Here is a 15905-nt window from a genome sequence, read left to right on the forward strand (position 1 = left end):
AACGGACACATTTAGAACAACAACGAGAGGGAGGAAGTCAGACGAAACCTCAATCAACAGAGACGAAAAGATGCGAATCCAGATTTGTAGATCTATAGATTTGTAAAGGGTCTAGAGAAAAACGTGCAAAAAGGGTACCGCCATAAATGTAGATCTATAGATCTGTGAATGGCTAGACGAAATGAAGTTAGGGGCTAAGGATCTAGATCTAGTTTCAACGGTGATGGAACTGACGGAGATGAAGAAACGTGAAACGAAATCTAAAGACGACACCGAAATCAGATATAAAGACGAAGAAGTAAAGAGAGAAGGAAGAACATTATTGATCTGAGCATTTCATTCGATCGAAGAAGAAAAGAGACAGAAGATATGGGGGAGAAGAAAGAGAGATGTTGCAAATAGGGAAAAGACACACATCGAGGTTGGGAATAGTGTTCCCTAGGGGTTAATTCTGGACATAATATTGGAGCTCCAAATATAATAGCCCACTCCACTTTTGGGCCCAAACAGACCCTCCATGGTTGACGAGTCAATAAACTTCCTCTCCTTCTTTGGGTTAAATTATAGTTTATTGGCTATAAATTATATAAAATGCTCTCAAATTTTGTACTTGTGTAAAAAATACCTCTAAATTTTCAAAAATTTTAAAAATATATTTAAACTCTAAAAAATAGCTTTAAAAAAATACTATTACCATTAGTTTTGGATAAAAAAACAAATGGTACTTTGTTTAAAAAATACCACTGAACTTTAAAAAGTTTTAAAAATGCTCTTAAACTTAAAGAAAAGTTCAAAAATACCCGTACTATTTGTATATAAATAGAAACCATCAATACCTCGTTGCATCAAAACTTATAAACTTTCATAAGTTGCATTAGTATGCTTACTTAAAAATTGAAAAATAAAAAAATAAAAAAATATAAATAAATAAATAAAAGTAAAGAATGGTTGGTTTATTCTTACCGTTAGATTATACATTAGTAACTAAGTGTGTGTTAATAACTAAATACGTTCATTTTGTGTTTGTTTATTTATATTTTTGGTATGTTTTGAGGGGAGATTTTTATTTTTGGAGTTTTATAGAATTTTATGTTTTAACTTGAAGTTATATTTTATACTTTTTTGTGCCAAAAATGCTGTAAATTGGACAAATGAAAGCAAAATGGGGAAAAGGATGATATTTATATAATTTGTTTTAAACTTAATTCTTGTTGAACTAAAGAAAATTTCAAATAAATTTATCGCTATGCTATATTAACGGTAAGTGCATTTCTAATTTTTTTTTTTTTTTTTTTTTTTTTTTTTTTTTTTTTGCAATGCTAGGTGTATGTTTGAAAGAAATTTTAAAACTGGTAGAATCATTTTGTCGTTTTCGAAATCACTCATAACACATTTTTAGTCACTTAGAAATATAAATGATTTAATTTTGCACTTCTAAATGCAATTTTCATATCATCAAAATTGGTTTTGAATGACTAAAAACATGTTTCAAAGCTATTTTAAAAACCCAAAAAAGATTTTAATTATTTTAAAAGCACTCCTCCTAAGAGTATCAATGCAACTTTCAAATGTTCAAGGACATTTGGAACAAGTATTAACAGTTTGTGTTCATATACTAACAATAAGGATTTTTTAAATTTTTTTTGGAAGTTCAAGGCTATTTTTGAAACAAAACACTAACGGTTATCATAAAAAACTAACAACAATGGTACTTTTGAGTTGTTTTTAAAGTTTAAGGGTATTTTTTATATTTTTAAAAGTTCAATGGTATTTTTTACACATAATACAAAGTTTAGGGATATTTTGTATAATTTAGCCTAGTTTTTTTAATGGATCTCGATTTTGAATATAAATTTTTGGGCAAATATCAATCTAAAACCTTGAACTTTTGGTGGATGTATTAATTTAAACCCTATACTAATGATTGTATAAACTTAACCCCTTAACTTTGAGGTCTCTATCAATTTGAACCTAAATTAATAATTGTATCGATTTAAACCTTGAACTTTTATAAGTATAGCAATTTAAACCTAGAACTTTCATAAATGTACCAATTTAAAACTTAAAATTTCATAAATATATCAATTTAAACCCTCCATTTTATTTAGCTACAGTATGAAATCTCAAGATTTAAATTGATACATTTATTAGCTTGGGGTTTAAATTTATACAACCCCCAAAGTTTAGGGTTTAAATTGATACAACACCCAAAAACCATTATTCAAATGGATACAATTATTAGTTTGTAGTTTAAATTGGTACAATTCCAAAGTTCAAGGGTATAAAATTGATATTGGTCTAAAAATTTTAAATTTCATAATTATGTTTTTTTTTAAAATAACAACGTTTATGACGGATAGGAATGAGTTGGATATATTTTGTTATATTTGCAATTTTTTAAAAAAGGTTGATATACACCTAAGCATTGAGCATAAAAGTGTCACTTAAAAACCATAAAAACTAGTCATAGTCAAGGTTCGAAATATCGATGTCGATGAAAATATCAAGGTCTGATTTTATGGAAATACCGATGAAAATTTCGATAGCGATAGAAATTTTGGGAAAGGTACGTTGATTGTGACATAATTAGACTATATTTGACCATTTTTAACCATGTTTCTATAAAAGTAAGACAATATTTAGAGGTATAGTGTAAAATATGTGTAAATATCGATGCGATAGCAGAAATTTTAAAAATAAATTGAAAAATAATTACAAAATAATAGCAATTTTTTTTTTTAAAAAAAATCGTTTTCTTATAAATGAAAACTTTGGATGGTAAAAGAAGTAAATCTCACATCAATTCAATTTTGAGGTGAAATGATGTGAAAATTCAATGTAAAAAGCTATGAATGAAATTAAAAATAAATATTTGTTATTATTATTATTATTATTTTTATCAATATTGGCTTCTTAGAAATGAAAGCTACTGATGGTAAAAAAAAAATAAAACTTACATCAATCTAATTTTGAAGTCAAATGATACGAAAATTCAATAAAAAGAAAAAGTACACTAATATTATTAATACCTTATAATAATGCAGTGCTAAAAGCAAATTCAAATTTTGAGATGTATCAATTTGTTTCATGATGTCTTATAATTATGTATCTTGAAATTTCAAATTCAATGTCTAGATACACTAAAAATCTTAAATAATCCCTCTAAACTTTGTATTTCTTTTCAATAATATCCGAACTTTAATTTATGTACTTCATATTCTAAAATTTCAAAAATTACTTCAATATCCTTAAATATTTCAAAATGCCCTTACTGCTATTTCGTGAACAAAAGTCGTTTTTCTTTTTTATGCTTTAGACTATGGTCTAACTCTTCTCCATTTTTCGTTTTTCTTTTTTATCTTTTTTTTCTTCAACACCCGCTTATTCCCATTATTCATTCTCAGTATATAAAACTACCACATTCAGTTATGATGTATGAGTTATGTCAAGATGACAGGAGGATAATGAAACCACTAACATGAATTGGGTTGAGTTGATAAAAATTATCAACTCTCAATATTTGGTCGACCAACTTCAAATGTTGGAGTTGAGTTGATTGTTTTTACCAACTCACTCTAACTCAACCCAGTTTTCTTTCCTTCTAATGTTTTCAATAGTTCCACCTCGTCGACCACCTCTAGTGACTACCACTGCCTCCGACGAACAACTTTGGCGATCAACTCTAGACTTCAACAACCACCTCCTACGAAAATTTCGGTGAAGATCACCTTTGAAAATAATTAACTAAAGTGACAATCACCTCCAGCGACCAATACAAACATTCATCTGAGGCAGAACTTTGCTAGAGACCACCTATAATGATATACTTCGACGATGACCACCTTTGGCCGTTAACTCTAACAATTATCTCAGGGGACAAAGTCCAACTATCAACTTCTTTGTTGATCTCCAATGACTAACTTTAATGACTAACACGATGATAATATACTAAAAGAAAGAAATAAAAACTCAACTAGCGAAAGCATTTTAAATATAAAATTGAAATTATTAGCTTTTCATGTTTAATAGTCATAGTTTATAATAACTCTATATTGAGGGATTGTCCTAGGATGAGTTATTGTCATAAACATCCATATTAATATAAAATGCGACTTTTAAATACTATAAACTAATAATTTTAGTTATGTATTTAAAAATGCTCAGTCGATTTTTTTTTCTTTTAATGTATGATTGACCGAGTTGGTCTTTAGAGTTCGTTGGTGGAATGAACGATGAAGTTTGTGAAGGTTTGAGAAAACCATGCGGAAGCGGGTTGGATCCCAATTATTTTATTTTACATAAATAACAAAATTAAAAATACGAAAAAACTCATATGCATTCTAAAATTACCACATGCTTCAATATAGATAAGAGAGAAAAATTAGGCTTCGAAATTACTTACCCTTGAAGTCACAATTCTTCGCGTAATTCCTCTCCGATCACAATCTCAACGAACTCCCCTTGGAAGTTGAACGTGCCAAAAAACTACAACCCAAAAAGTCAACTCTAAACACCACCACAAAGCAACCTTGGTATTCTTGGGTGTTAACTCCACTGCGTTAACAAGGAAAAAGATGGTTTTTTGTAAAAAACCAAAAAAAACTTCCACAATCCTTTTTTCAAGAGTAAAGAGGGGAGAGAGTTATCAAAATAACTTCCTCCGTAACTAATTAATTTAAATTCAAAATTTAAAACTATTTTTTAATTTTGTTTAAATATATATAATAACAAATTTACTCTATGTTATATCTAATATAATATATAACATATAGTTTAATATTCTCTCAATTAACATATAGTATTTAATATAAATCAAATTCAAATTAAATTTAACCTATAGTATTTATACAAATCATATTCATATAATTAAGATTTGAATCATATTCAAATATTTATTTCATCTCAAATAAAACTTTATAATATAATGTATCAAATACATTATATTGATTATATCATATATAATTAATTCCCTCGATTAATTTGAACAATTCAAATAATCTAAAATTAATTTGATTCTCAATATATAATCTCAATTGATCTACCGAGATGACCTTATGGACCTATATATTGAAGCTTCAATGGTACTTGATTAATTAATTAAACTATTTAATTAAATTAACTAACTTTCATTAACTGTCGATCGCTCCACTAAAGACCAATAGTTGCACTCTTCGCACTACAGATATATTTATATGTCCATTGGATATAACCAATCAATAGTGCGTTGACCTTTCCCAAATTTTTCGTAAGTACAGCTGAGCCAAAATTATCGTTTTGCTCCTGTAGTTAAATGCAACTTTTTAAGTACCACTGATCCCTCTAATGAACAATAAGTTATCATCCAACTATGACCAAACCCCTCTCAGGCCAGGAGAGGGTGCGGCGCCACATTGTTCAAGCCCCAGAACCAGGCTGTATGGGAGCAATTTCTCTACTTACTCTAACTATAGAGAATGAATGAATTCCTTATTGTGCAGCTACGTTCCCAACTCTCCAATTAGATGAATCCTTAAAGTGGTAGGCATATTGAGTTGGCAACATTGATCACTATCACTCATGCAGATCAAAGGACTGCCTTCATAGACAATAGTTCACAACTCACTAAAGATTCAGGTCAAGTCACCTATGGTCATCCTAGTAAAATGTAAGTCTCTTCTATCAACAATGTTATATAGTGAGACTAGTCACTTCGTGGTCCGGTCTTATACAAACTCTTTGCATAGAACATCCCCATTCACATGTCGCCACATAAATGATTAAGATCAGATCACTTGTAGCACTTTGCAACAATTGTAGCATCTACAAAGCGGCCAGTAGATCGAGATAAGGTATCCAAAATTTTTCATCAATTACAGGCCATTTAGTTTGTCTCTTAAACGTGATCTATATGTATGTCTCCACATACATGTTTAAGTTATAGAAGGCAACCTTGGTTCTTAGTTTATTGATTTGTGGGTTAATACTATTAAATGTCAAATAAAATGCATCAATTTTTTTTAAATAAATAAATTTTGTACATTACAGTTACAAACTACAAGACCCATGAGATTTAGAGCATCAACTCTAACAATCTCCCACTTGTCCTAAAGTAAGTGGGGTGTACATCATAAAAGTCAAACTATTACAAAAGTATACAAAAACAAGAAACTAGGGTATACAATATGCACCAAGTACAAAATCTTCCACTTGCGCTAGATTAAATGTGGCATGTCCAGTAGACCTATACTCTGTAGGTGACCCTCAAACACTTTAGCCATGAGGGCCTACGTAAATGGATCTGCGTGACGAAGACATCCCCTCAATGCATAATATCCTGTATAAGATGATACTTATTTTCGATGTGCTTTCCGCACTTGTGACTCCTAAGATCACTGGAATTAGCCACAACACCACTATTATCACAATAGAGGGTGGTGGGCTTTGACATATCTGGAACAACTTCTAGATCAGTCAAGAACTTTCTGAGTTAGACAACCTTTTTGGAAACTCTACAAGCTACTACATACCTTGTCTCTACTGTGGAGTCAACAATGCACCCTTGCTTTGTGCTTCTCCAAACTACAGTCCTTCTGTTAAGAGTAAACACTGATCGTGAAATGGATTTCCTAAAATCCTTATCAATCTGAAAATCAAAGTATATGTATCCTATAAGGATTAAATCCATAGACCCATACACGAGCATGTAGTCCCTCGTTCTTCGAAGATACTTGAAGATAGTTTTAACAACACTTTAGTGATCTAATCTTGGATTCGACTGATATCTATTGGCTATCCTCGCTACATAGCAGGTGTTAGGTCTAGTACTCAACATCGCATACATCAAACTACCAACAGTCGATGCATAGGGGATTCGTCTCATCTACTCAACTTCTTGAGGTGTCTTAAGGCACTATTTCTTGGACAAAGCAACTCTATACCTAAATGGCAGCAAGCCTCTTTTGGAGTTTTGCATCAAATACTTGATCAGCTTCTTGTCAATGTATGATGCCCATGACAAGGCCAGCGTTCTGTTCTTTCGATCCCTAAAGATCTGAATAACCATAACAAACTGTGCCTCTCCCAAAACTTTCATTTGGAATTGGGTCGCCATTCAATGTTTAGTTTGAGTTAGTAAACCTACATCATTCCCAATAAGCAGGATGTCATATACATATAACACTAAAAAAGCTACTGAACTGTTGATGATCTTCCTATAAACACAAGGTGTTGGAGTCAATGCCTTAAATCTCGTAGGATCCTGTAGTTTGTAATTGTATTATACAAATATTTTATTTATTTAATAAAATATGAGATGTTTTATTTCACATTTAGTAGCATTAAACCCACAAGCTAATAAACTAACATCCAAGGTTATCATATGTAGCTTAAACATGTATGTAGAGACATACAGGTGGATCATGTTTAAGTGATAACCTAAATGATTTGTAGTAGATGGATAAGGTTGGATACCTTATCCTGGTGGCACTACAAATACGATCCAATTTGTATATGTTACAATTGTTGTAAAGTGCCACAAATGATCTGATCCTGATCATTCATATGGAGACATGTGAGCAGGAGTATTCTATACAAAGAAGTTTATATAAGACTAGACCATGAAATGACTAGTCTCATAATTTAATGGTTTGTAGTAGATAGATAATGTTGAATACCTTATCTTGGTAACAACGAATACGATCCATTTTGTAGATATTACAATTATTGTAAAGTGCCACAAATGATCTGATTCTAATTATTCATGTGGAGACATGTAAGTATGGGTATTCTATACAAATAAGTTTATATAAGACTGGATCACGAAATGACTAATCTCATTATATAACGTCGTTCATAATTGAGACTTACATTTCACTAGGATAACCATAGGTGACATGACCTAAATCCTGAGTAAGTTGTGAACTCTTGTTTATGAGGGCGTCATTTGATTTGTACGAGTGAGAATGGCCAGATTGCTAACTCAACAAGCCTGCCATTTTGGAGATTCATCTGATTGGGGAGTTGGAAACACAGCTACACAAGACGAAATTCACTCGTTCGTCAACGTTGGGGAAGTAGATAAATTGCTCCCTTAAGTGCTTACTTTAGGGCTTGAAAAATGTGGCACCACACCCTCTCCTGGTTCGATAGGGATTTGGTCATAGTTGAACTATGACTTATTGTTCATTAAAGAGATCAGTGGTACTTAAGGAGTTAAATGTAACTATAGGGGCAAAACGGTAATTTTGGCTTAGTTGTACTTACGAAGAAATTTGTGAAGGGTCATTACACTGTTGATTGGTTATATCCAATAAATACAAAAATATATCTGTAGTGCGAAGGGTGCAGTTGTCGGTCTTTAATGGAGTGCCCGACAGTTAATGGATGTTGAATAATATAATTAAATGAATTTAATTAATTATTTAAGTACCATTAGAGCTTCAAACTACAGGACTATAAGGTCCCTTTTGTAGCTCAACGGGGATTAAATGAGAATAAATTTGGATTAATTTAAATTGTTCAAATTAATTGAGAGAATTAATTATATGTGATATAATTAATTGAATTTAATTATATATGATATAATTGCTATAATGTATTTGATACATTATAATATAAAGTTTATTTGATAGGAAATAAATATTTGAATATGATTCAAATATTAATTACGTGAATTAGATTCATATAATTAAATTTAGTATGAATAGGATTTTGATAATTTGTAGAAATATTAGTTATTGTCTCTCAAAAGTTGAAACAATTAGAATTCTTAATGATAAAAACACATTTGTCTTAAAGAAAAATGCATGGAATTCTTCAAACAATACTAGCCTTTACAAAAGTATACTTCTTGATAAAACTGCTTTACTAACACATCTTATCACAGGATTTCAAGAAAATTCGCTACGTGTTGCAAGCTAAGCTAACGCAAAAGCATGCGTCCGAAGTTGCCTAATGCAGAGAAGATACATTACGTCGTGTTGTTCCCATCAAATCACCACTTGCAAGTAGGGTTGGCAAAATCCCCCGTGGGGCCCCGCCCCGATCGGAGTGGAGAATCCCCAGTTTGACCGAGGATTGGGTCAAATCGGGGAATTTTTTTGGGGTCCCGTCCGGGGACGGGGTGGTATCCCCGCCCCGACCCCGACCCTGATTTTATATAGTTATATTTTTAATATTTTATAAATATATATTTATAATATATAAAATAACTTATTTATATGTATGTTTATAATATATACTATAAACTTATAGTGTTGCAAACCTAATATTGAATATATAAATTCTAAATTTAAGTCCAAAAGTCAAGGACAAACTTAAAAAATTAAAAGAAAAAAAAATGGGAAATCCCCACGGGGAATTCGGGGAATCCCCGCCCCCACCTTCAAATGGCGGGGACGGGGACGGGGACAGGGGACCCTCCCCCGCCCCGCCCCGCCCCAGCCCCATTGCCAACCCTACTTGTAAGTATAGGTATCTGACTGTCAGCATCTGAAAAGCATCTGAACTGGTAGACGGCTGACCAGGGCATGGAAATGAATGTTGTCTTATCATAAGTTGCTGAGTAAAACGCTTATAAATAAGAAGGCTTGCAACCAAAGAAGACACACCATTCTTAGAGTGACCATAAAACTTAGATCATAGTTACTTTGTTGTTGAAAGAAGAAGATAGGAGGAAAAGAACCATTGCCATTGTTGATCCAAGAGAATTGTTGAAAACCAAGCTCGAGAGAGAATTCTTCTTCATTTCTTCACCAAGTTGGTTGCACACGCATTTGAATCAAGCCAAAGAGGACAAGAGATTGAACTCTACGGCTTGACTCTTTCCTTTTCTTTCACTTCATTTCCATTTTTCATTTCATGCGATTAAGTGTGACTGTTGTAAAGATAGTTTCGATTTTTGAAATTCGATCCTACATTTGATCCATCACTTTTGCCTCTGTTTACATTCTATTGTGTGTGATTGGCGCGTTTATGACTTGTTGCATGCTTAATTCCCAAGCTTTAATCATTTTGATTATCTGGTTGAATTTATAACTCAGTTAAAACTATTCGAGAGAATAAAATAGCTAGAAACATATTGGAACACACAATAGATTTAGAGATAAAAATACTTATACTTCACTACTTTCTGTAACCAACGCATGCACCATAGAAATAGAAGCATATGTGGCATTCGTATTGACAAATGTTGAATAATATGATCAGGGAAACAAAAACCTAAAGCATCTACATACATTTGGTTTGTAAACAAGCATCCCTGTCATCTTCATTTCACCCTTACACCTGCATATGTGTTCATCTTACTTGGGATCAATGCATACCCCTAGCGTTTATCACCACTCATTCATAAATCCCTTTGTTTCACTTGAACTCTTATATTCGCTTGCATACATGCATTGAGATTAATGTAGATAAACTTCTCTCCCATTTATCTAGGATCTTTCTGCAACTGCCACAATGCAAGGCATGCGTTCGTCTATCATAAATCCCTGTGTTCGACTCTAGACTTACCAGGAACCTGAGTTAGATTTATACTTGGATTTGATTTAGAAAAAGCTTGTACGATTATAGAAAGTGTAATGCAACACCTCAATGCATCATCTAATCTTCTCACCTAGAGAAGTGATTCATCATTCATCTTCATTCAACCCAATCTTTCTTTAAATTTTTAGTTATATACACTTTTAAACACACATCACGAAGAACGAACAAGTTTTTGGCGTCGTTTCCGGGGATTTTAGCAACAAGGCTAACTGAAAATTTGCTTTTGTGCCTCTTGTATGCAACTGAGGGAGTATTACAAGTTAAGCCTAAGCTTGTAAACGTTTTATGAGCAGGAAAGACACTCATGAGCTCCTATGCAACCTCGAAGTTGAAAGGACCTTTAGACGAAGGGACCGATTAAATCGTCGCCGAAGGTTAAGGCAATAACAAAGACAACAATAACAAATGGAGGATGATCAGATAAACCAAAACTTAGCTCAGTAATTAGCCAATGCTGCCCAAAACCCGATCCTAATCGCGAATAAGAGTACACGTCCAATGCGAGAGTGTGTGTCGTCTGTGCTATATGACTTTTCGTCAGGGATCATATATCCAACGCCTGATGGGACAAGATTTGAAATGAAGTCCATAATGCTCCAGATGCTTCAAATAGTTGGTCAGTTTGGAGGCACCCACGGAGAAGATCCAGATGCCCATATGAAACACTTTCTAGAAACATGCAACTCATTTGTGATTCCTGAAATCACACCGGAGGCCATCAGACTGTCTTTATTTCCTTACTCTCTCCATGATGATGCCAAGCAATGAGCAAGTTCCTTGGAACCTGACGAGATAACAACGTGGGAAAAGTTAGTGGAAAAGTTCATGCAAAAGTATTCCCTCCCACCACTAACGCAAGGAGGCTTAGGGAGATTATATGTTGGGTTTTATATCCTAAAAACTCGTAGTTTGTAAAATGATAAAACATTTTCTATTATCAATATACTTGTTATTGATCTCATAAATTGTATGAAAGTCTAAATCCAATAAACTAAGACCCATGACTATTGTATGAGTACTTGAACTTTATGTGGAGAACATAAGAGTGGATCGGGTTCAAGTAAATAGTCAGAATGATTATGAATGAGATTGGGTACCTTAGTTTGGTAACATCATTGGATGCGACCTACTCTGTAGTTGTTATAAAAAGTTGTAAAGTGCTATATACGATGCGATCCTAATTCGTACATGTTATGACATGAGGAGTGGGGGCGTCCCATGCAATGAGTTTGCATAAGATCAGAACCAAGAAATAAGTCACTCTTACTTTATAATGTTGTTTACTGTTTAAGGCTGACTATTTCACCTAGATGACCTAGGTAACTCGATCTTAATTATGAGCTAACTATGAACTCCTGTTTATTCGAGATTACCCTTAGATTTGCATAGTTGAGGGTTGGCTCAACAACGCTGGCTCAATAAGACTCCCATTTCAGGGGTAAGGCCGGATAGATAGCTGGGGACATAGGGTGCAAGATGAAGTTCACACTTACCCAATTTAGGGGTAGGAGAAAGGTTGTTTTCTCAAGTACTGAATCCAGGTCTTGAACAAGGGGCCCCACCCTCTCACTGGGCTGAGAGAGTTTGGTTTGATGATTGGATCACAAACCAGTTATTCATTAGACGATCAGTAGGAACTTGAGGAATAAGACGTAATCTCAGGAGTAAAACAGATATTTGACCAAGCCGTTATTATGAACAACCTGTGAAGGGTCGACTTACTGATTATGGTTAAATCATGTGGACATAATATATCTACAGTGAGGGGAGTGTAACTATGGACTTTAGTGGAGTGACCCATTAGTTAATGAATGGGGACTAATTTGGTCTAATGAGTTTAGCCGATTAATCTCGGATCGTTGGAGCCTATGATCTGTAGATCTGCAAGGTCCCCTTACTAGCTCGTAACGGACTAGCTCTAGAATAGTGTGATAAGTTAATTTGAAACGTTCAAATTAGAATGAAGGGAATTAGTAATTATATGAGATATAATTATGTTTAATTTTAGAATTAAACGGAATAGGAGAATTTATGTATTTAAATATGATTTAAATATATAAAGATGGATATGTGTTAAAATTAATTTAATATTTGATATTAAATTAATTAAGTTTTATTTAATAATTAATTTATGAAATTAATTAATTTTTCATTTTAAAAATCAAATAGATTTTTTAAATCAAAATTTGATTTTTAGATAAAATTGGAAAAATTGGAAAACAAAAATACAAAATGGAAAAATGGATTTTTCCATTATCCATCACCAAGGAGCTCACACATATTGCATTATCTTGGCCTTGTCTTCTCCAAGCATGAGTTGCAACTCATGCAACTCTTTTCTTTGCATGTTGATCTGAAATTTAATGAGAAGATTGGAGTGAAAATCGGGTATGCAGTCTACAGAATTTTGAGAGAAAACTCGGTTTGAAGAATGGTTCTTCAACAAGGTTACTGCAGTAAGCTTTTCTCCTTCACCCCTTGATTCAAGCTTGTTTTGAGTCCCACAACTCAATCTAGAGCACCAAGAGAATAATGAGTAAGAGGTGGTCTACAATAAGATATGGAGAAGACAACAGTTGGAGGTGGAGTTTTGAAGAAGTTCTACAAGAGGTATGTCTTGAAACCCATTTTCCTGCAGAAGCATGCTTTATATTATGCCACATTAGTGAATTTGAATGCTTAGATGATCCTTGTGCTTCCGTTGCTATTGATACAATCCTACATTATGAACTTTGAACAAGGAGAATTTGAGACCTAAAGTGTTGCATGGGAACGATTCAAGGGATTGGTCAAGAATTGTCCTAACCACAGATTACCTTTGACTATTAAAATGGAAACTTTTTACAGGGGGCTGAATAGAGCTTCCCATATGGCAGCTGGCGCAGTTGCAACTGGTGACATAATGGACAAGTCATATAATGAAACTAAGGAGATTTTAGATCACATCGCCAAACACAATATGGAATATGATGCCAGAACAAATAGTAGGAAGTGTTCTCAGAATGTGAATAGTATTGATTCAAATGCAATAGTCATACTTTCTGCGCGAGTGGCTGCAATGATAAACCTATTGCAAACTCTTTCACTAGGAAATGTGGCTCACACCCAAAAGGTGCATCAGATGGATGCATTCATGCAGCCCATGGCTAGCTGTGTAAGCTGTGGAGAACCTCACTCCTATAATGACTGCCCATAAAACCCACAATCTGTCCGTTTTATCAAAAGCAACCCATTCTCAAACACATACAACCCTGGATGGAAAAACCATCCAAATTTTTTCTTGAGGAGGTCACCAACAAGAACAATAGCACCCGAGGACGCACCAACAACATAGGCAGGGACTACCGCCTGGATTTCAGTTACTGAAGGAAAGATTAAAGATGTCTTGGTGAAGGTTGTCAAATTTATATTTCCAACAGATTTCATTATCCTAGATTACGAAGTTGACTGGGATGTTCCAATCATCTTTAGACACCTATTCCTTGCACTAGAAATGTTTTGATAGACGTACACAAAGGGGAACTTACTATGCATGTGGACAATCAGGAAGTTAAATTTAATGTGCTAAATGCATTAAAGTTCCCAGATGATGAAGAATAATGTCAACCTAGCAGTCAAATTGAGTTTTCTGAAGAAGAGGAAATGGAACAAATCTGCGAGGTCCATGCGTTGGGTGAAACTATGAGAAAGTTTGGATGAACGACATACTAAACCAACGCGTCCATCGCTAGAAGAACCACCAACACTTGAATTAATACCTCTCCCTGATCATTTAAATAACACTTTTTCTTGAATCTAATAATACTTTGTTTGTTATTATTTCAGCTAATCTTTCTTAGACTAATGAGTGCTCTCTTTTGCAAATGTTGTAGAAGCATACACGAGCAATTGGTTGGACGCTGGCTGATATTCGTGGAATCAACCCATCCTATTGTATGCACAAGATTTGGCTGGAAGAAGGGAAATTTGGATCAATCAAACCTCAATGCAGGCTAAATCCTGTTATGAAAGAAGTGGTGAAGAAAGAAATTATAAAGTGGCTCAACGCATGAGTAATTTACCCCATTTCTGATAGCAGTTGGGTGAGCCCAGTGCAATACGTCCCCAAGAAATGAGGCCCTACTGTGATAGTCAATAGCAATAATGAACTCATCCTATCCAGAACTATCACAGGGTGGCGCATGTGCATGGATTATAGGAAAGTCAATGTATTGACCAAGAAAGACCACTTTCCCCTCCCTTTTATTGATCAGGTGCTTGATTGGCTAGTTGATAAAGAATTTTACTATTTCTTTGAAGGATACTTAAGTTACAACCAAATCCTCACTGCCCCTGAAGACCAAGAGAAAACAACGTTCACATGTCCCTTTGGAACATTTGTATTCAAACACATGCCCTTTGGGCTACCAGGAACTTTCTAGAGGTGCATGATGGCGATTTTCTCTGACTTTCTAGAACAAACCATTGAAGTTTTTATGGACAATTTTTCAGTTTTTGGGGACTCCTTTCGATCCTGCTTAGACAACTTAGAGGTTGTTCTCGCACAATGCGAGAAAACGAATCTAGTACTAAATTGGAAAAAATGTCACTTTATGGTGACTGAAGGCATTGTTTTGGGACATAAGGTGTCAAAAGTCGGATTGGAAGTAAATGAAGAAAAAATTGACGTTATAGCCAAACTACCCCCGCCTGCTAATGTCAAAGCCTTGTGAAGTTTCTTAGGCGATACAGGCTTTTATAGAAGGTTTGTGAAAGGATTTTCTCAAATTGTGTGACCATGAGTGCATTATTGGAGTTAAATAAGCCTGTTATATTCAATGAAGACTGCCTCAACATATTTGAGACATTAAAGTATGCGTTAACAACAGCTTCGATACTAATAGCCCCAGATTGGACGCAACCTATCACGTTAATATGTGATGCTAGTGATGTGGTAGTCGGAGCTATGTTGGGTCAGAAAAAAAGGGAATTTGATACATCCCATTTCCTACGCGTCAAAGACATTGAATGAGTCTAGGAACACTATACCACCTATCAAGCCTGGAAAACAAAGAGATACAACTGGGACAAGTCGAAATCAGAGATGCGTTCCCTGATGAATGCCTACTTAAAGTTGAAAACAAGGAACCCTGGTATGCAGACATGGTTAGTTACTTAACCACAAAGCGGATTCCTAAGTACTTCAACACACAACAAAGGAAAATGACTTATACATGATAGAAAATTTTATTTTTGGGACGAACCATTTCTTTACAAGAAAGGTCCTGACACCATTATGTGTCGACGCGTTCTTGAAGTTGAAATGCAACACATCCTAGTTGAATGTCATGATTCTTCTTACAAGGGTCATTTTAAAGGACAAAGAACTGTTGTTGAAGTCT

Source organism: Benincasa hispida, chromosome 11 (assembly GCF_027475165.1).
Source record: "Benincasa hispida cultivar pf3 chromosome 11, pf3_genome.v1.1, whole genome shotgun sequence".
Classification (NCBI taxonomy): domain Eukaryota; kingdom Viridiplantae; phylum Streptophyta; class Magnoliopsida; order Cucurbitales; family Cucurbitaceae; genus Benincasa; species Benincasa hispida.